This window comes from Gorilla gorilla, chromosome 17 (genome assembly GCF_029281585.2).
Source record: "Gorilla gorilla gorilla isolate KB3781 chromosome 17, NHGRI_mGorGor1-v2.1_pri, whole genome shotgun sequence".
In the NCBI taxonomy this organism is placed as follows: domain Eukaryota; kingdom Metazoa; phylum Chordata; class Mammalia; order Primates; family Hominidae; genus Gorilla; species Gorilla gorilla.
Window position 1 is genome coordinate 51,549,982 of NC_073241.2, and position 22,985 is coordinate 51,572,966.

A 22,985-nucleotide genomic window follows, 5' to 3' on the forward strand; every position below is an offset into this window, starting at 1 on the left:
AGAGCACGTTAGCTTTTCCCTGTGTGCTCATCTATTGTCCCTCTCCTTCTACTAGAATATGAAATCCAGGAAGAGCAGGGACTTGGTTGTCTAGCTGAACACCTAGCCCAGTGCCTAGCCCATTGTTAGTACTCAATAAATTTTCCAGTTGGGGTACATGAGTGAATTCTTGATAATTTCTGCTTCCTCACTAGCCAAGTCCTATCTGATTGTAACTTTAAATTACATCTGAAATCCATCCACTTCTCTCTAACTCTATTGCTATTACCCTGATCCCCAACACCACCATGTCTGCTCTGGACAAATGCTATATAACTTCCTTGGTGGTCTACGCTTGCCTTCTCCAATCACTTCACTCAAATTGATTCTTTAAAATGTAAACTTCATTGTGTCACTCTATACTAAAATGTATCAGTGACTACTGCACTTTGAATAATTCAAGCTCCTTACAAGGGGATGATGGCCGACCACAGCCTACTTACTCAGCTTCCTCCTCACACCTCTAGCTACCTAATCCAGCAGCCCATTGGGTCCATGAGATGCAATTTGAAAACCACTGAACTAGATGATTGCCAATGTTTTTCCAGCCCCTAGGTGCTGCACTACAATGCTTAGATTTATTTGCCACAATCTAAATTACCCATCAAAGTATAATTGATAAAAGTTACCTGTAAGTTTGATAATCTAAGCACAATGACAAGTACAAACAGAATGAGAATATCTTTCTTTGACAATGGGAAAAATGAGGGTTGAACTGTAACATTTATCAATGTCACTCTGGCACCCTCCAGGGAGAAGACCATCTCATTCTAAATACTGGACTTGGTTTTTCAAGCATAACCATCATGAAAGGCAAATTCTCAGTCTACCAGAACTTTCTAGAAATATCACATGACAACATACAAACAGCTTTGCATTGATTCTGTGTTGACAAGGCCATGCTTTGCTTTGCTGTTTGGCTTCTATGGTGGACTCACCCCAAATACAGTGGCCTTTCAAATGAATGTCCTTGCTTCTCACCCCAGTTTAATCTTTCTCTGTAATTTAACACATTGTTCTCTCAGTTTATGAATCAGCCTTTTGTGGGCTTAATTAGTGCAAATCAACTTACAACCATTGGATCATACAGAGTAAACAGACAAAATGCATCTTGTGGTCCTGAAAATTTGAGGAGCAGACTAGAACATAAACATATCACAAAAGCACAGGTGTCCTTTGATGAAGAAATGATGTCACAGCAGAATAGGGTCAAACGGTGATCTGTAATGTTGGTCTCAGGAAGTCTGAAGAAGGTAGTAGGTCCAGGCCATGGTTCTAGAGATGGAATGGAGAGTGGGAGAAGGAAGAAATGATAATAATAGCCAATGTCATTGATATGACCCATTTCACACACATACAGGAACAAATAAAGTCACATTTCACATATTTTTTGAAATTAATACCTTCTCTACTCCTCACATGCCTGGAGAAGTAGGAAATCCTGTCTTCCTCTCTTAGCCCCTCCCTCCCCTTATATGGACAGGAACTATGGCGGGGCCTTATTGGTGCCCATCTTCTCATGCTGGGCCCAGAACTCAGGTGCCCTGTTGAGGCTGGAGGAGCCCTATTGCTGAGTTCCAAGAACACTTCACTGTTGCTGGTTTTGTTCCAGCGAATGAGCTGTGCCTGGATCTCTCTTTTGGGTCACTGCTGCAGGCACACAATTGTTCTTTAAAGGGTAAAATAGTTTGATTCCCACTGGCCTGCTCTTCCTCTTCCTGGAACAGCGTTCCCTCCAGTCTGCAACACACACACCAACTCACTCCCCAAACTAGCCTGCTCCCAACACTACTACATTTACAATTTGCTCCCTGCATGGCCAGTTTTGGTGCTAATATTCTTGGGAGGGCGTGCTTGGGACAGGCCCTGGCATCTATCGCCGCGTGGACCCAGAGTGGCCTCTACCCTGAGATCGTCAACTTGCTCCCTTCCAGAACCAAGAAAAGTGTGCCCAGAAGACACATTCTTGCTTCCACTCTTAGAGCCACAGGAAGCAAATTTCTGGAAGATTTCAAATACATTTTGTTCCTAATTTTACCCTCAAGTGTCCAGAAACGATGAGATCTAGTCTCCTGACACCCCACTGCACTCAACATCTGTGTTTTAAATCATTTAAAAAGTGGATACTTGTGTTCTTGTTTATTTATTTTCTTGTTTGTTTACTCTTACTAGGCAGGAAGCAAAAGTGCTGACTTTCAGTGCTTGAAGTGCTGGACACCCCCACACTCTGGCTGTAAGGAGGAAAGATGGTATGTGTGTGAGTTTGTGTGAGTGTGAGAGTGAGTTTGCACGTATGCATGTGTGAGCGTGAGTGTGCGTGAGAGTAGTTGCATGTTTCTGCAAAATCACAGGCAGGGAGCGGCTGCTGGAGGAATCCACGTGTGCCCAGGTACTGAGTGGTAAAGGGGAGGGAGAAGTAGGTAGGAGCCATGCAAAGGTGCCATCCACAGAGAAGACCCAGGAAGAGAAAGCCACTGGGGAGAGAAAAGAGTCCATATAGTGGTGGTAACAAAACGCTTATTCTGGAGCCAGAAGAAAGAACAGGGTCAGAAACCTGTCCTGCTACTTAAGCTGTGTGACCTCAGTTTGCTCATGCGTATAAAGGGAATAACGATGATGCTGATAATGATAATAAGCCATATTAAAGGAGCTGATATACATAAAGCATTAGTAAATGCTATGAAAGTGTTAGCTGTTGTTATCATCATCACTTTTTTCCACGTGTGCAAAGATAGAACGATGTTTTGATTTTCTTCTGAAACGTTTTCTGTCTTACATGGCAGAGTGAATTGAATATTCCCAAGAGCATATTTAAAGAACTGTAGATGGTTAATATTTGGGCCAAATGAGGGGTTTTCTCTTGCTGAATGCCATCAAACTAACTTTTGGGTCTATGTGGGTGAGGAGGGTGAAGTGGGGGCGTGCACACACACGCACACTCACGCTCTTTGAGAAGAGAGATATTGAAAGAATTTTAGCACTGTGCTATGCAATGTGCAATGCTGCATCTTTTCTGCATACCCTCAAGAAATTATCAAGATAAACTACTTTGCTCTGTAAGGCCTCGGTCAGATCTGAGTTTTGTTTTGTTTTTTAAAATAGGCCAAGTTATATTTCAGGTAAGATTAAATTATTTCTTTCCATGTAAATTATTTCTTTTCATATTGAGAAACTTAAACCTCTAAATAAATTTAGTCCACGAATTCTCCTAGTCTTCATGTTTATTTCTCTCCTAAAATACTAGATTCCTTTAGCCTGATTTCCCCGATTTTGCCACATTTGAAAAATATGGAGGATTTCTGCTTGATTTTCTCTTCTACTAGTTTACCTGTTATATAAGTGAAGCTTCTGTTTAGTTTGTACATTTTTTGAAGATATTCATGCAGAAGAGATGCTTACTTGGCGATCAGAAGTCACGTGTCGACTATGGCTTCTTATACATTTTGGGAAATACTTTCTTCAGAGCTCCTGAGTAGCTCTCTGGCTCTGATGACATTGTTCTATCAGCCACATCTAGAACATTCTGGGCATTTATTGCTGCTTGTTCTAGTGTTTCCAATCAGTATTTTCAAATGGAATTTGGGAGACAAAACTTCCCTAAAATCTTCATTTAGTCTCTTTCTTGCTCTCTCTTTTTTTAACTTCCATCTATTAAATCTTTTGTACCATGATTAAAGGAGGTCCCACAGACTTCCAGCTGAACTTCCTCTTTCTCTTACTCCAGCATTGAAAGCTCCCAGCAGTTTCTGGTTTATACCTGTCCCTCACAATCTGTGTGTCCCCTGTTCCTGTGAGTCTCACTTGGTCAACCTTTACATTAAAAAAAAAAAAAAAAAGAGGCCAGGCGCGGTGGCTCATGCCTGTAATCCCAGCAATTTGGGAGCCCAAGGTGGGTGGATCACTTGAGGTCAGAAGTTCAGGACCAACCTGGCAACATGGTGAAAACCCGTCTCTACTAAAAACACAAAAATTAGCTAGGCATCGTGGCACAGTCCTGTAATCCTAGCTACTTGGCAGGCTGAGGCAGGAGAATTGCTTGAGCCTGAGAAGCGGAGTCTGCAGTGAGCTGAGATCACGCCACTGCACTCTAGCCTAGGCAACAGAGCGAGACTGTCTCAAATTAAAAAAAAAAAGTATTCTTCCTAAAATAGAAGTGGCTTTTGTTTTTTGTTTGTTTTTAACTATTAGTGGTCATATAGATTTTTTTCTTTTTCTTTTCTTTTTTTTAAGGATCAGATTTTTTTTTTTTTTTAAATCTCTGGCAAGTACTTTCCTTTGGTTTCTAGTAATGTTTAAACAATAACCTGGTTTTCTCAATTAATTTTTCTTTATATGATTCCTTGTAATGCTTTTGTTGTTGTTGTTTCCAATTCACTGCTTGTGAGTTAATTACAGTTCCCTTTTTAAAACTGGGTAACTGAATAATGGATATTTTTTATTTTCTGCCAGAATGTGGAACTAAATTGTGTTGTAACCATGATTACATAGTGGTTCCTATGAAAATACTTTCTCTGTAAATTCTTATCTGGCTCTTAAAGCCCAACTGTGATATTTCCTTTGTTTGTGAATTCTAAAGAGCAGTCATTTGTTTGATCCCCACACTCCTTACCAAACGGTGTTTAGCCAGTTTGTATGATTAAACGAGGTCCATCATTTTTCTACCTTGCTTAATCTTGTGATTTCTTCACTTTCATTTAATATTTCCAGTTTTATCTCATAGATATTTGGCTTATAGTAAAACCCTGTTGCCACATATTCATGATTTAACTGTGAAATTTCTGCCTAGGAAAATTCTACTGTATTTTCTTAGCCCTGCAAACATTTTCCAAGGTTGCTGTTGATTTTGTTCCTTACAATGCACTTTTTTTCTGGGAAACACCCTCCATTCTGTCCCATGTTTATAACCAGGAAGCTCTTAGTCCATTGTTGGCTAATGATTGCTATGTAAAGCCCCTCACTTTCAGCTCAAGAGCCGAATCCCCCTTTTCTATTTTGTGTGTTTCTAAGCAGAAAGTGATAGGTATGTTGGCTTCATTTTCCCCAAGCCCCGCCTTGTCAGTTACCTAATTAGGTGGGTACTTCATTTTCCTTTTTTTCTCACTGTCAAACTAAAACTAAAACTCACGTTCATTCACACTGATCAGACTCACCCTAATATCTACCTTGAATGCAGCTTTCTGCTTTTTAGTGCAAGAAGCTGTACACCAGTTTGGTTTGGGTCAAGCCTGTCCTGCCTCTGTAAGTTTGAGTTATCCTGAGATAATTTTAGTAGTTAGGTAATTGTCAGGGACTCTAACAAAGTGGAAGTTGATCTCACTTTCAAGTAAACACTATCTATGGTTGGTACGATTGCTCCCTTATCATCAGGGACCCAGGCTCTTCTCTTCTTGTCTCACCGTCCTCAAAATGTGGCTTTCACTTTGTGGTCTGAGATGGCTTCTGTAGCCTGTGCCATCACGCTTAGATTTCAGTGAGCAGGAAAGGAGAAAGGAACAGCAACAGGGCATACTCCCTGAAATTGCACACACGACTTCCTCTTATAATCCATTGACCAAAACTTTGTTGTAGGGCAACATCTCAGCTGCGAAAAAAAAGCTAGTCTTTATTTTATGCAGCCAAGTGCCCTGCTAACCTTTGGGAATTCTGTTACTGAGCAAGAAGGGAATAATGATATTGGAGGTCAATTAGAAATATTTATACATACCTTAATTTCAAATAAATCCCCAACTTGCTTCTTCTATAATCACATCTATGTATCTACATTTTGGGAGCTATTTAATTCTACAGTCTTGTCTGTGGGAACTCCATGGCAGAGGTCCCAAACAAACAGCTCTGCCTTCTGGGTACAAGCAGTTCTCCTGCCTCAGCCTCCAAGTAGCTAGGGCTACAGGGGTGTGCCAACACACTGGGCTAATTTTTGCATTTTTAGTAGAGACAGGATTTCACTATGTTGGTCAGGCTGGTCTTGAACTCCTGACCTCCAGTGATCTGCCCACCTTGGCCTGCCAAAGTGCTGGGAGTACAGACGTGAGCCACCGCACCCAGCTAAAATTCTAATGCAGAACTTATCCATGTTCCCAATGGCTCTCTTCTACCCTCCATAGCATTACAAGAGGCAGGCCACCTTTATTCTGGCACTGAAGGTACACTTTTCTAGTAAACTGGAAACTCCAGAATCTGAGAAAAGATTGTACTTTTGACAATGCCAAAGGCTAAAGTCTACTGCTAAATATTGTATTTGATTTTATTTTGTGGTGATTTACACATTTCTAATCTGAGGAGCTCCAGATTTCCAGTTTACTTTTATTTACCACAACTTTCTTCCAAAGCCTCTGTTCTGGGTGGGGTGTTTTGCTGATTCTTTTGCCTTTCCCATTTGCTCCTGGAAGATCTTCATGTTTACATTCACTTCACATACAGACATTTCTCTTTTCCTGAAATTTGCATGCTTTGCTTTTCACCAGATTTTTAAAAACATCTTTCCTGGTATCTACCTTATTCTGTGTCGAGTGTCTATTTTTCTTTGGATTTCGGCATCGGTTGGGCCTCTTTCTGTTTGTTACCGAAGTAACTATAAAAAAGAAGAGAAAATGTCAGGTAAAAAATTCACATGATCCTTAAAAGATCAATTAGCTGTCTTATACCAGCTATCCTTATCCAAGAACCATTTTTGTCTTGAGCTCTGATTGATTCTCCTAGTAAAATATGTTTTGATTACATGTAGCACTGTTCTGCTATTTTGCTAAAGATTAAAACATGACCTGGCAACATATAATATCTCGATGCGTATTCTCAATCCCCCCAACCTTGTAAATTTCAAAGTTATATAAAACTAAAGCCAACAAGAATATTAACCTTAATTTTAACCATGTGTCTTAGAATCAGAAGTTAAAAAGAAATATTCCATGGATGACTAACTCATAAATATATGTCACAAAATTTAATCTGAAAAAAATGCATCCTCTACTTGATAAATTCCTCTTGTCTTCAATGCCACCACCCGTATTCTCATCCCCAGGGTTTTCATTTCCTCTTTCCTCTCCTTTACTGCTTTATTTACAAGCATCTTTCCTTTCTCCACAGAGACTCTTGGATTTGTCCCCGGGTCTTCGTGTCAGCTGTCACCTCTCAGAGCCAAGTCCCTATCAAGTCCCATATAAACTTTTGCAACATCCTCTTTACTGGTCTCCTCACTTTCAATCTATCCTCCTGCCTGCGGCCAGATTCATCACTGCTTTCATCAGCTCTGTCCCCCGATTAAGACCCTCCACTATTTCCTTATTTCTGATTACTTCAAGTCTGGGCTCAGCCTAGTAACAATGAGCCTTGCTCCATGGACCGTATTTTTCAACTTTCTTTCACAGAGCATCCCACTATGCATGCCTGACTTCAGTCACATAGTTTTCAGCATGCTCTCTTCTTTTTCTGATATTCCCATATTCTTGTCTGCTTATCTTCTGCCCTCCCTGTATAACCTCCTCTCCCCCAATCCACATGATGCCTTTCCTTTAATTTCCTGAAGACTTCCTGCTCTCAACCCATTCCACAGCAATCCATCTTTCTGAGGTGATATTTCGAACTGTGGTCTGTATTTGTCAAGTTACTTCGAATTGAAGATTATGTGAAGGTTGCTACATAGTTATTCTATTAAGGTTGCTACATGATTGTACATCTTCTCTTTTCAACTGCTTTCTGTTCTTTGTTTTGTCTAGCTGGCTATAATTTGGTATTTAATTGTTATTGAACAAATCAACAAATGAGAACCATGTAGGAGTCAACACATTCATTTCATGTATTTTGCTCTAATTTCCCATACTTGTTGATGGTGTGGAACTGGGGTTTGGATCTTATTATTTTATACATGAAATTCCACACTGTTCTGATATATATCTTTGTTTCTTGTCTTTATGGCCTTGTTATTTCCATTGATTACTTGAGGGAAACAATTAAGAGATGCAGATCACAGAATAAGCCCAAGGTGAATGAGATTAAACCAAGAAAGAAGACGAGAAAATAAAAATTTCCTCACTGGGATATGCGGGCTATCCTCACTGGATTTAATTTACAAAGAATTAGAAAAGATTTAAATATATTGCTTTAGAACTGTCTGTTTGAATTTGTTCCCACCCTGGCTGAACTATTGATAATTGATTTATGTGTGCTGTTTCCCATGATATTGGACAAGATCATGTACAGCCAAACAAAAATAAGTGAAGTCTAAGAAGAGTTAAAAGGGAGAAACCACCAGTCAAAACTAAAACCCGTGGCTCTCAAAATCCATTTGTCTTAGCAAGAAAATAGGCCTTGAAATTCAGAGTCTCAAGTTGCTGTTGAACATTGCAAAGTTTGGGTTGGTGTTATGGCTAGAATTGGGCCCAAATATTGTGCTCGTAGGAATGCAGAAAAACATGAAGGCACATGCTTGGGTGAGAGGGGGTTAGAATTGTTCTGGCAGAGTTTCATGTTCATTTGCTCTGACAGAGCCAGGAACATTTTGGTCTTCCCTATCTGTTGAGGTTTATTCATCACTTTCTGTAAACCCCAAGTACCTAAAAGGCCATAATCAAACTTGCTTATGAGGCAGACACCTGGAAGTCACCATGCTCCATGGAGAACAAGAATGGTGTGGCAGAGACTGAGGAGATGCTTGCCAGTCCTGACCCCTCCTCCTGGGCATTCCTGGCCTCCCTGGCAGTTAAGTTGGAGCCATATGACAAGCTCTCATCAACGGAATGTGAATAAAGGTGTTGTGTTGTCTTCCACTTCTGGGCCTGGCCGCCCAAATCTCCGTGGAGGTTCTTACCTTGCTCTTTCTCTTTGCATGCTGACGGGATAGATAGGAAATGACAGTGGAAGGTTTGAAGGGAGGGTATGGCAGAGCCACAGATGGAAGGAACCTGGGTCCTGGGACCTTTGTATGGAATGCTGCTCATAGAACTCCTTCATTGAACATCGAAATGTATGTAAAATATACTTTCATTGATTTATGCCTCTGGCGTTGCCTCTGGTGTTGCTTGCTGCAGTTTCTGGTGTTGCTTGCTGCAGTTAATTAGCCTCACTAATACAAATAATATCTTAAATTCATCCCAAGATTTGAAGTCGTTTTATTAAGAAAAATTACTTGTCCAAGAAAAAATTTTAAAAGCTACCAAATTTAACTCCATTTAATAGTTGATGAATATTAATAATAAAAGAAATTAATAATAATAGTAGCAATAATATTGAACCTCTGGAATTCAAGGCTGCTGTAATTCAAGGTTTGAGCCCAGGAATTCAAGGCTGCTGGGCTGGAGCCCAGGAAAACAAGTCTGTTTTCACACTGCTGATAAAGATATACCCAAGACTGGGCAATTTACAAAAGAAAGAGATTTAATGGACTTACAGTTCCACGTGGCTGTGGAGGCCTCACAATCATGGCAAGAGGCAAGGAGGAGCAAGTCATGTCTTACATGGATGGCAGCAGGCAAAGAGAGAGCTTGTGCAGGGAAACTCCTGTTTTTAAAACCTTCAGATTGCGTGAGACTTATTCACTATCACAAGAACAACATGGGGAAGACCTGCCCCCATGATTCAATTACCTCCCACCAGGATCCTCCCATGACATGTGGGAATTGTGGGAGTTACAATTCGAGATGAGATCTGGGTGGGGATACTGCCAAACCATATCAGCTGCAGTGAGCCAGGATCATGCCATTGTGCTCACTCCAGCCTGGGCAACAGAGGGAGACCCCATTTCCAAATACTATTACTACTACTACTACTAATAACAATAACAACAATAACACCATATTTATATAGTGTACTGAGAATATATATGGGGAACAAAGGAGAATATTTTACTAAGAATAGCAAGTTAAAAAACATATACAAGTGAATAAACAGTATGCTTACATGTGCTATGAAGAGAATAGGACACACTAACCTGAAACAGAGTGATGGGCTGGGGCCTAACTTAGATGGAGGACCAGGAAAGATCTCTGAGAAGGTGATATTTCACTCAAACTTGGATAGGTCCCAGTTATGTGGTTGTCTGGGGGAAGAGCTGTCTGGAGAGATGGTACAGCATTTGCAAATCACTGAGGCAGGAACAAACCTGATGTGTTCAAGGCACAGGGAGAAGAAGGGTGGCAGAAGCCTCAGGGAAAAGGACCACAGTGAGGGGGGAGCGGTCGTGAGGCCCAGACCTCTCATAGCCTTTAGACCAGGATTCAAAGTTTGCACTTTATTCAAAGAGCATTGGGAACCCTTTGTGAGTATTCAGCGAGGAGCCTGATTTGTGTTTTGAATCACTGGCTGCTGTTTGGAGAATGGATTTTAGAGAGAAAACAGGGAGGCCAGTTAGGACACTAGACAGTGGTCCTGGAGAGAGAGTATGGTGGCTTCACCTAGGATAAAGTTGGATGGATTTGGGATTGAGATGAAAGAATGATTTTTCAGATGGCTTGAACATGAGGAGTAGGGAAAAGAAGAAGATTTATTAATTCATTCAGCAAATATTGATTTAACATCTACTATGGGCCAGGCACTCTTCTAGGCTCTGGGAGTAGAGCAGTGAACAGAACGGGTCAAGTCCCTGCTCCTGAGACCTTATTCTCTCATAGAGAGGGACAGATAATAAATAAACATCTTATGTCAGGTAGTGACAGGGCTTTGAAGTTAAGCAAAGCATTGTGAAGGGATGGCTAGAGTTAGATAAGATAATCGGGAGTCTTCTTTGATGGAGTGATATTTAAGCAAAGAAATGAGGAAGTGAGCCACATTGCTCTCTGGGGCAAGGGTGTCCTGGAAGAGGAAATGGCAAGTGTGGAGCCCTGGAGGTTGAAGCCTGAATGGCACGTAGGCAGAGTGGTACGCAGGTACCAAGGAGGGAGGGGAGTGAAGGAGAGAGGTTGCAGGGGAGACAAGGCCACGGGGAGGTGGGCAGGTGGGCAAATCATAGAGCTGGTGGCTCTGGCCCTTGGAGAGTTTTTTGTTTGTTTGTTTAGACAGGGACTGGCTCTGTCAGCCAGGCTGGAGTGCAGTGGCATGATCTCAGCTCACTGCAACCTCTGCCTCCCAGGCTCAAACCATCCTCTCACCTCCACCTCCCGAGTAGCTGGGACTACAGGTGCACACCACCACACCTGGCTAGTCATTGCAGAGTTTTGAGTAGAGGAGTGGAGGCAGGAAGGCTAGGTAGAAGGCAATCATCTTGTCAAGACATGATGGTTTTGTTTTCACCACTTTTTTCCATGATTTTCACCAGAATTTTCACCATGATGGATTGTTTTCATCAATGCTTAGATGCTGATGCACTGATTGAGAAGGGAAAGACAGAGGAAGAAATATGGGAGGAGAAATCAAAGTTCTGTTTAGGATAGGTTAAGTCTGAAATGCTTATTGGACCTACAGTGAGAGATATCAGGTAGATAGCTGATGACTGAGCCCAGAATTCCAGGGAGAGTCAGGACTAGAGAGAGAAATTTGGAGTTGCCAGCTGAGAGATGGTATTGAATCCCTCAGGACTGGATGGGATTTTTTCACCCAGGAAAAGCCTGTAGACAGAGAAATGAAAAGAGCTGAAGTGTAGCCCTAGAGTTCTCCTACTTGTAGAAGCAGCATGAGGGGAGGAAGGTTGAGGAGGAGTGGCCAGCGAAGAGGATAAAAATCAGAAGGGTTTAGTGTTACAGAATCCAAGACAAGAGTCTCAAGTTAGCAGGTTCATCTCTATCCAATTCTGTTAGCAGTCAAAAAAATGAGGACCAAGATGTGACCATTAGGTTTGACAACACAAAGTCACTGATGACTTTGACAAGACAGGTTTCAGAGGCATGATAAGGGCAGAAGCAAGGGAGGAGTGAGTACAGGAGGGGAAGAAGTGGACAAGGGGACAGTGAACAGCTCATGGGACAAGTTTTGCAGGCAGGAAAACAAAGAAATGCGGCAGTAACCGTGGGGAAATGCGATTTCCGTGGATCAAAGCCTCATATTCCAAGACGTTAGGGGAGAAATTCTCATTGTACTGTGTTATACCAGTTTCTACAGGAATGAAGGCTTAATGTTTTCTTTCATGTATAGTTGCATTTTAAAACGCAAACCTCTGTCTTGCATGTAGTAAATAGTCTAATATACATTGGATACCTAGAATGAATAAATATTCTGGCTAAGACTAGCTCTGGAGTGACTGTGTGTGTTTATGTGTGTGTGTGTGTGTGTGTGTGTGTGTGTTTACACGTGCATTGTTTTCAAGTCAGGTGGGTTGGAAATCTTCCTGACAATCTGTTAGGCATCAGGAATTTTTATCTCCAGATGGGTGCCCCATTTTTCTTCTTGATAACCTCTTGCTAATGAAGAGGCTTGGATGGGAGTTCCATTTACAAATGGTGAATCATTAGAAACAGATTTGTAGGCAGGGAAGGATCTTCCAGCAGCAGAGCCTCACTTCTGAGGCATGCAGTCAGTTTCCTGCACAAATGGGCCTGTGAGCAGCTCCACCGGAGGGAAGACAACTCGTTCCACACACCCACTCCCACACCGCGGCTCCAACTACACGCCTTCATCTGAGAGCCTGAGGGCAAAAGGACACGCACTTTGTTTATTAATCACCTCTCCAGCCCCTGGCTTTGCCTCTCTTCTCTACCTCCTTTCTTACCAGTTATTGGGAGACAGAATCATTTCCTTCTATTACAGCCCATAGTTGTTAGCTGTGCCCTCAGCAATCCCCGCCGTCTCTAAGCTTCCTTTCAGTCGGTCCTTCCTGGAGCCATCATGGTTTTCTGTCCCTGGTTCTCATGACCAGTCTGCAAATGGATCTCCTACTGCTCTGAGGCAGGGTGTTTTGCTGCTTCGAATCCTTTCTAAACCACTGTGGAAGGCAGGATGGGCCAGTGAGCTTTCAACAGGAAAGCAGAGTCAGGACCAGCCTGCGCTCTGGGATTTATGATTAGACTCTACCTTCACAAGTCCTAGCCCACCATTCCTATGATGTTTTAACTGGATTTTCATTCTTCTTATGCTCCTCCTCCTAAATGCTCATCACACGACCCTCCCATTGCTGTCTGTCCCACCACCAGAAGGGTGGTCCCAGTACTTTGTCATTCATGTTCCTCCTTTCTGACTCCTGGCCATATCTACCACTATACTACCATGAATACTACTAATCCTACCATTAATACTACTCATCCTACCACTAATGCTACTATTAAATCAACTGACCATTTCACTTAAATATGTACTTAAGAAGGAAATTTTGTGGCTACATACATAGAAATTCACATCAAATAAAAAATAAATGTACCCCTCACAAAACACCCCAAATCAAGTTTATATTATCACACTCTAGCTGTATGCTTGTTTACCAAAGCCTCTAAGCTGGCTTTTATTTTTTAAACATAAATAATCAAGTACGAGAGCATTATTAAAGATATTCCAGTAACAAACTGAGACTTTTTCTTTGACACATTCTGAAGGATTCAAAGAGAAGTGCTGTTTGCACAGTATTGTGAATGTACTACAAGCCACTGAATGACACACTTTAAAATTCATCATGGTTAAAATGGTGTATTTTATCTCAATTTTTAAAAAGCCCAAAAGAATAATTTTGATTCAGTGTTATTTAATACCATGTTATAGTATTGCTTAAAATCTTTTCTCCCTCATTTTGGCAAACCTTACCCCAGTAAAGATGTAATGCTCAAGAGGCTGAGACCCATGCGGCTCTGTCTTAGAGTAGTACTGCTGTCAGAAGAACATGGCCTTGTGGGCTAAAGCTGTTTTAAGCTGAGCCAATATCTTCACCTGAATTTCTTGAATGATGGCGAACATAGCAATACACACAGAGTACAGCAACGTTCCCCAAAAGCCCCTGTTTACTCCTTCCCACTTCCAATATGTTTGAACTTTAATAATTTACTTTTCACTGTTTAGGTTTATTTACCTGTAAAATAGAGATAATAGTAACTATGTCAGTTTTATGATTATTAAATAAGAAAATCATGCAACAGCCTAGCACAGTTCCTATATGAAATACACGTTAGTTATCTTCCTCTATCTCCTCAACTCCTTTCACTCAGTTGAAGAATATTCAGGGAGCAAATTCATATTGATGCTTTATGAATGATTTGATGCTGATATGATGATGATTTGCTAGAAATCCCTACAATCCAGAAATGGAGTAACTCAGAGATTCTGGGAAATCATCACTATATAGCCAGTACCAAAAAAAGAAGAAGAAGAAGAAAAAGAACAAATAGATTCTTCTGAGCACTATTTTCAGAATCATTGATTGTTGATATACAGCTCTTCATTTGCATTAAGAAGCACTAAGAAATTATTTGTATCCCCACTGGGTTTCTATTGAATTCTTTTCTAGTACAGTTCTATACGTTGGAGTTTTGCCAATTTGGTTTAATTAATTAATCTTCAAGTAAAACCAAAGCATATTTACAGTATTTATGGGATTTCGTTATGAAACATCATCACTTCTGGTTCACTTGCATTCTGCTGTTTTTGGTCATCATTATTTGTATTGTTGGATTTGGCAGCAATCCTGGAAATACAATTTACTTTATGCTAAAACCATGTCTAAGAAAAAGCTGTGACTCCACGGTGGAGTGAAATATGGTGTACACTCCCTTGCATTGTGTTCTTGGTTTTGGAGATACATCAAACTACGAATGATGTATTCTTTCAAACTTGAGAAAGTGCGGGAGGTAGGGAACTTTTAAATGCCACAAACACTTTTTAAAAAGCATATCAGAACCAGTTCTCTCTAAGAGGAGAAATACAGTTAGATTCTCCATGGTAAAAAGGAAGTTTTTTTTTTTTAATTTTTGTTTTTTAAAGCACTGTGTTAGGAGAAAAGGAATACTCTCAATGTATAGGCTCCTTGTGGCAACTGAAAAGACAACCAAGGCATAAGCTTGTGTGTTTCAGGCATAGTTGGCTTGTGGAGTAACTGAGGCCATCTGAAGTGCTTTTTATGATGGGTTTTGCAGTTCATTAAACATTCACTTACAGGGAGAATCTTTAACACTGTAGTTCGTGAGGTAGGCCTTTTCCTCCCAGTCCGGAAGAATAAAATTATCTGGAATGAGAATCGGATGTGAGACAAGTTAAAGAGAATTGGAACTTCTTTTTCTAGGCATTTCAGCTGTATTTTTAGCAGGCAAAATAATTTTGGGGAGCATCATATCTAAATCTTTCACTCCTATTCTTTGAATTTAGCAATTCACGTATATTTTGGGAAAAAAACAACACATGAACACCTACATCTTACAAGGAAGATGTAGATCTATACACACCTAGGGTTGATGTTAAGTGTCTCCCTTCATGGATGAGGTGAAACAGAACAGTTTCACACAGCTGGTGGGAATGTAAATTAGTACAACCACTATAGAAAACAGTATGGAGATTCCTTAAAGAACCAAAAGTAGATCTACCATTCAATCCAGCAATCCCACTACTGGGTATCTACCCAAAGGAAAATAAGTCATTATATGAAAAAGACACTTGTACCTACATGTTTACAGCAGCATAACTCTCAATTGCAAAGATATGGAACCAACCTAAGTGCCCATCGATCAATGAGTGGATGAAGAAAATGTGGTATATATACACCATGGAATACTACTCAGCCGTAAAAAGAAATGAAATAATGTCTTTTGCAGCAACTTGGATGGAGCTGGAGGCTATTATTTTGAGTAAAGTAAGTCAGGAATGGGAAACCAAATATCCTATGTTCTCACTTATAAGTGGGAGCTAAGCTATGAAGATGCAAAGGCCTAAGAATGATGTAATGGACTTTGGGGACGGGGCCAGGGAAAGTTGGTAGGGGTGAGAGATAAAAGACCATGTATCGGGTACAGTGTACACTGTTCAGGTGATGGGTGCTCCAAAATCTCAGAAATCACCACTAGAGAACTTATCCATATAACCAAAAACCACCTGTACCTCAAAAAACTATTGAAATAAAAAAAAACCAGAATGTTAAAGAGTCTCCCTTAACTCGCCCTTCGTTAGTGATCAGTACCTTATCAATGGCAGATAAATCCCCCAAAGTGCTGTTGGTCTGTACATAGGCCGTCGAACTATGTGTAGGTTTGTCACCAGTAACCTAAACTGACACTAAGTGTAGGTAATTTTGGCTCCTCAAACAGGCATGATGGTTTTCAGGAACCATGTCAACTAGAGGAATCCAAGAGGATTTTCTGAAAGCAGCTGATTAATTCTTCAATGACTTCTCTTGGGGTTCCCTGATTTCCCATGGAATCAGACAGCTCTGAGCTGTAATCATTGGTAGTGTTTTGAAATCTTCACGTTATATAAACAAATCATCATCTTGCCAGGTTTGGGGGTCATCCTGTTAATAGGTCTGAAACGGGAACTCAGTGTGAGTCCTGGGTCACGGCATCTTTTCCCCCAAGATCACATTGTTTTAGACAAACATTGCTTACTTTCTTTAACTGCAGAAAGTCTGTGCACGATTAAGTAGAATTTAGGCTCCTGGTGGTGTGCTAAAGTGAAACAAAGGAATTCCAGTGATTGGTAAGACAGGTGTTTGCTTCCTCTTCCTTGTTTTGGGCAGCACAGACAAATCCTCCACATTGCTGTTGTTCTTCATGGGATTGCCCCTTGGAGAGAGGATGGACACTGCTTATAAACCATCGTCCAGGTCCTATTCCCTCCTCTTTATGGTCGGAGGCACAGTTCTGAGTTCCCGCATATCACAGCAATTACCTTGCATCCCTTTTTCCCCTTTTTGATTACTATAAGTTTGAGTCAGCTCTTCATCCTCTCAAGTTGGCACCCATGGGAAGAGGCCAAGTTTATTTATCTTTGGTGCATCCTGTCTTCCTTTTCTGCCCTTCTGTGGCTTTTGGTAACTTCTTCATCCTTGGGCATTTTTTTGTGCTTAGCTCTTTCCATCTCCTCCCTTCTAAAAAAAAGACTCTTTGGCAAAGGCTCTGATAAACACATTTGCACTGAGATGTAAATGGCTGATAAAAGATGTGTGTTTTGTTTGTTTGTTTGTTTGTTTTTTTACTAGGAGCATTTGCTTTGGTGCAAAGATATAAATTTCTAATGGTGGAATTTCAGATCAGCAGCCAGGGAAGGGAAGGACTTGGGGTGAGATATCTTCTTGAGGCCCCCATCAGCCTGCTTCTAAGGACATCCTCCTCCAAGGTAGCAGCTGGTCATGGGAGGCCCGGGCTGCTGTCCGTGGGAGGGGCTGGTCCCACGGTGAGACTCTGGCCTCACTCCACGACCAGAGCTTGAAGTCCTGGGGCTCTGTCTGAAAATCTTGAGCAAGCATCTTGCTTTTCCCAGAGGAATGTTTGGAAACACTACGAATATCACATTTGTGGTATATGTTTCATTACTTTACTGTTTTCTTCAGCTGATCTGATAGACACTTCATCGTTTTAAGGATTCTTGAACTTGCCCTTTAGTGACTCCAGTGCAACATCCTGGGTTCCCACATAGAGGTTAGTTCTTGCTGACAGAAACCTTTTAGTCTCATCATTCCTCAACTTGTCTAAATCAGAAGTGTTTTCGATATTCAAACCCTGACCTCCGGTAAATGAAAAACTGTTACAGCACAGTGAAATTCCTCCAGGCTTGGAGCACATACATCCATGACCACATCACTGCAGAATGAGATGACTAGGGCTGATGTCAAGGCAGGCAGCACCAGCCCCCACAGAAATGCCGGCCCTGCCCCGATTTCTTTGACACGACATGCAAGCCAGGCCTCTCAGGCACACTCCCAAGATGTGACATCTTCCAAACAACCCCTGCCCCATTAAAAAAATAAAAATCATCAAGCTTCAATATAACTCAAAGCAGAGAGTATTGGTTAACATTATTTTTTTCCCCTAAAATACAATTCACCTCTCAGAGAAACTACTTTTGGATTCTGTTTATTCTAGTGAGTTGAAAATTTACTGTGGCCAGGTGCCTGTAATCTCAGCACTTTGGGAGGCCAAGGCGGGCTGATTGCTTGAGTCCAGGAGTTCGAGACCAGCCTGGGTGACATGATGAAACCTTGTCTTTACAAAAAATTTAAATAATAGCTGGGTGAGGCGGCACGTTCCTGTAGTCCCAGCTACTTGGGAGGCAGAGGTGGGAGGATTGCCTAAGTCCAGAATGGTGAGGCTGCGGTGAGCTGTGATAGCACCGTGGCAGAGTGAGATTCAGTCTCAAAAAAAAAAAAAAAAAAAAGAAAACGAAAAATAACAGAAAATTTACCCTGAATTTCACCTTATATGATTCCATGATATTTATGTGTGTTGAAGAACAAGTCAGACCTATAGGGTAAAGCGTTGTGTATTTGTCGGTTTTCTTTATCAGACTAACTCAATTTCACCTGTCTTATCATCTTTCCAGGGCCTTTGGTATAGTATGTTCTCATAAAAAATTGTGAGGTGAAAAAGTAAATAAAGACGTTTATTTCTAACCCTATTTTGATAAGTTGAAATCTTTCATTTTCCAGCTGTTTTGTCTATAGTATACTAAACTTCCTCCATGGGCACAATAATACTGTTTATACTGCAGTGTGGGTAAACCTCAGAAACATTATGCTAAGTGAAGGAAGTCAGTCACAAAGGATCACATATTGTACGGTTCCACTGCAGTGTGGATAAACCTCAGAAGCATTATGCTAAGTGAAGGAAGCCAGTCACAAAGGATCCTATATTGTACGGTTCCACTCATGTCAAATGTCTAGAATAGTCTAATCTATAGAGATAGAAAATACGTTAGTTGTTGCCTAGGGCTGAGGGAGACAAGAGAAATGGTGGTGACTGCTAAAGAGTATGAAGTTTCTTTTTGGGGTGATGAAATGTTCTAAAATTATGTTATGGTGATGGTTGTATAACTCTGTAAATGTGCATTGACTTATACACTTCGAATGTTATGGTATGTAAATTACATATCAATACAGTGGTTTAAAAATGAATAAACTGGCCTGGCATGGTGGCTTAAGCTTGTAATGGAGGCCGAGGTGGGCAGATCACTTGAGGTCAGGAGTTTGAGACCAGCCTGACCAACATGGTGAAACCCTAACTCTACTAAAAATACAAAAATTAGCCAGGTGTAGTGGTGGGCGCCTGTAATCCCAGCTACTCAGGAGGCTGAGGCAGGAGAAACACTTCAACCCAGGAGATGGAGGTTGCAGTGAGTGGAGATCATGCCACTGCACTCCAGCCTGGGTGACAGAGTGAGTGAGACTCTGAAAATAAAAAGAAGGAAGGAAGGAAGGAAGGAAGAAAGAAAGAAAGAAAGAAAGAAAGAAAGAAAGAAAGAAAGAAAGAGAAAGAAAAGAAACAAAGAGAAAGAAAGAAAAATGAATAAACTATGGTCTTATAAAATGGAAAGAAAAAGAGAGGCCTTGGTTTGGATCCTTACTGCGGTGTAATATGACAGACGTTTGGTCTTTGTCCCCAGTTCCTGGCAAAGAGTTCCCTAACACCCAACCTATGGGATCTAATGCTAACTCCAGATAGATAATGTCAGGATTGAATTGATGTATAGTATACCCAGTTGGTGTTTGCTGGAGAACTGCATGGTGTGTGGGGAAAATCCCCTCTGTGTCTGGTCACAGAAGTGTTCTGGGCTGTGATGCAAGCACAGTAGGAGAGAAACAGAGTGTCTTTCTTCAGAATTGGCATCAGAAGTGTTGCGAGAGAGGGTAGAGCGAGTGTGCTTACCCCACCCCCCAACCTTTCTACAAATCTGGGAAATAGAATGAATCTGATCATTTTACTGGTATAGTAAGAAAATGCTTTGTTGTGGCTATGAAGGTGAGGATGAAATGGGTGAGGGTACTCTTCGGAGATGAAAAGGAAATTAAGGTAAGTGGGAAAGAAAAGAAAAATTGAAGCCAAGGAATGTGTGCTGGCCACATCCTAAGGTGGCTCGCAGCGGCCCAACCTGTGTAACTCCCTCCTCTCGAGCTTGGTGAGACCTATGACTTGCATCTGACAATAGACTATGGCAAAGCCGCTGCGACATCATTCCTGTGATTATGACTATCAGACTCCGTTTTAGACTGGAGGGAGAGATTCTCCTGCTGGCCTTGAAGAAGCCAGTTGCTCTGATGTGAGCTTCTTTCAGAGAAGGCCACATGGCTGGCCCCCTCAGGGACCTCTAGGACCCGAAGGTGGCCTCTAGCCAACATCCAGTTAGAACCTAGGAGCCTTCAGTCAGTCCTACAACAACAAGGAACTGAATTCTGCTAACGATCACATAAGCCTGGAAGAGGCTGCTCAGCTCCAGAAGGAATGCAAGCCAGCCAACACCTTGATTGCAGCCTTGTGAGGTCTGATGTTACCATCAAGATAGATAACGCCAGAACTGAATTACTAGCACCCAGCTCAGCTGTGCTGGGACACCCAGCCTCTAGAAACTGTGAGATGAAAAATGCGTGTTGTTTAAGCCACTAAATTTGTGGTAATTTTTTATACAGCAATAGAAAACTAATACTATTGTTGTAATAGTAACAATAACCGTTATAGCATATTGGAAATTCGTATGTGCCAGGCACTGGGCTAAGCTCTTTATACACAGAAATTCATGATTTCATTTTGAAGAAACAATATAGGATGGGTTCTGGCTCTGAACACAGACCACCAGGTTCCACGCGCCAGTCCTGTCTACTCGCCAATGACAGGGCCTTCAGCAAGTCACTCAACACCATTTCCTTTCAAGCCTCACATTTGTCCTTTTTGGTTGTTTATTTTTTGAGACAGGGTCTCGCTCTGTCACTCAGGCTGGAGTGCAGTGGTGAGATCATGGCACACTGCAGCCTCGACCTCTTGGGCTCAAGCAATCCTCCTACCTCAACATCCTAGGTAGCTGGGACTATAGGCACATGCCATCATGCTCGGCTAATTTTTTTTTTTTTATAGAGACAGGGTCTTGCTTTGTTGCCCGGGCTTGTCTTGAACTCCTGGCCTCAGGTGATCAGTCTGCCTCGGCTTCCCAAAGTCCTGGGATTACAGGTGTGAGCCACCGCGCCCGACATAAAATGGGTTTAAGAATGGTGTCTGCCTCACGGAGTTGATGATAGGGTTACATGAAATAATCCTACATCAGTGCCTGGCTCAAGGTAAATGCATGATAGTCACTAATTGTTGTTGTTGTCATCGCTACTGTTTATTATATTGTTATATTCACGGTAATTAAGAGTACCTCCTCTGCCACTCATTCATTGGGTGGCCTCGAGCAAGTTATTTTCTTAACTGAAGTTCTTCATCTGTAAAATGGGCATAGAAACAATACCTTCCCTGTAGGATTTTTATGAGGATTAAATGAGACGGTGCCTGTGCCACAGTGCTATGTCCAAGGTCTGACAGATGAGATAGACTTCATTCCCTTCTATCAGGGTGGAGAGGTGCCTCCTGGAAAGAGGCCAGTGTCAGATGGGACGCTATGCTCCCTTCCTTCATTCAGCAGTTTCATCTGTAAGACTGTGAAAAGGCACCTAGCACAGTAATCGAGGACTTGTGCCAATTCTTAGTAAGAAGGAATAGCTGCTGCTATGGTTGCATATGATCAGCATAGCTTTCCCAACATGGGTTCTTTATTATAATCATTTTACATGTGCAAAACTGAGGCTTTTATAGAGGGTAACTTGCCCAATGCCAAACAGAATCAGAATTGAAAGGCAGATCTGCCTGGTTCTAAAAGCACAAATACTCCAGAAAAGCATATTTTGCATAGATTGCAGTGGACTAAGACCCTTAGCAGGGGTCAAAGCAAACAGTACACTTGGAGATGGAGGATGGGGGAAAAGGGAGTAAAGAAGGATGGTCAATAAACGTAGGTGATGACAAGAAGGAAAAGAAAACAAAGGCTAAATGAAATTTCTGGTAAACAAGCTCATGGCACTAAGATGCATTTAACTCCACTTATACATTTTACAAGTGATTGTGATTTTTACAACAAAACGGTGACACTGGGTTAGAAGTTCTCATTTCCTGTCTCAGGGATGGAATTGTGGACAACCCAAGCAAGTACTTCTATGTCTGATTTCTGTGGGGCCGTGAGCTGAGACAGACACGATTGCAAAATCTCACAGTCTGGCTGGAGCTAGTCGGGAGGGGGAATCAACTGGTCTCTCTTTATCCAGATAAAAGAAGGAAGGCAATCAGCAATGGGATGAAGTTGTGCCAGGGACACACACTCTGACTTCATGCCAGTTTGCATCCTGGCTTGGCTCTTTTGGAATTTCAGGGCCTCCCCCGACAGTGTATCCTACCACCCATGCATTGGTGTCACACCAGATTGACCTTTGGGGCAGCCCCAGGATTAGTACAGTGTTGTTTGTGCAACAAAGTTACCATCCTAGAGCTGACTGAGCTTGCTGGAGCACTTTTGTAATATGAAATAGGCCTGGTTAGCATCCTGGATTATGATGATGATGATGATGATGATGGTTAACATTCATTGACTTGAAGAGTGCGTTGAGACATTGCGAGACATTCTAATGGAATGCTAAGATCACAGACTTTGAATCTAAATTACCTGGGTTTAAATTTCAGATCTGCTACTTACTAGCTGTGTGACTTTGGACAAGTTACTTAACCTGCCTCAGTTTCTTCATCTGTAAAGTAGAGATAATTATAGTACCTCCATCATACGGTTGTTGTAAGGTTTATATGTTGTTACAGGCAGTATAATGTGTATGTGTGTGTATAAATACATGTGGTATATATACACACTATACATGTGCATGTGTGTGTATGTGTATATATATATATTTTTACATCCTCCTGTATGTGTATATAGTTACATAATATATAAAGCCTTAAGTACAGTGAGTGATAACTATGATTGAGGGCTTCCTCTGTGATCAATGCTCTAAAGACATGATCTCATCTCATTTTTAAAATGGTGCCATGAGGCTTCACTTTTTCCATTTTACAGATGAGAAAACAGAGGCAGAGAGGTTAAGTGACATGTCA

General features: G+C 41.4%; 1 long non-coding RNA gene across 1 annotated transcript in view; it reads right to left on the reverse strand.

Annotated features, from left to right (window-relative positions):
- Positions 1-999: 999 nt before the first annotated feature.
- LOC129528205 (uncharacterized) overlaps positions 1,000-22,985 on the reverse strand; it is a 39,240-nt gene continuing 17,254 nt past the window's right edge. The window contains exons 2-4 of the long non-coding RNA XR_008673419.2: positions 15,035-15,103; positions 6,534-6,610; positions 1,000-1,314 (exon numbers count right to left, since the gene is read on the reverse strand). This is a non-coding gene — a long non-coding RNA (uncharacterized lncRNA). The remainder of the gene's footprint in view (positions 1,315-6,533; positions 6,611-15,034; positions 15,104-22,985) is intronic.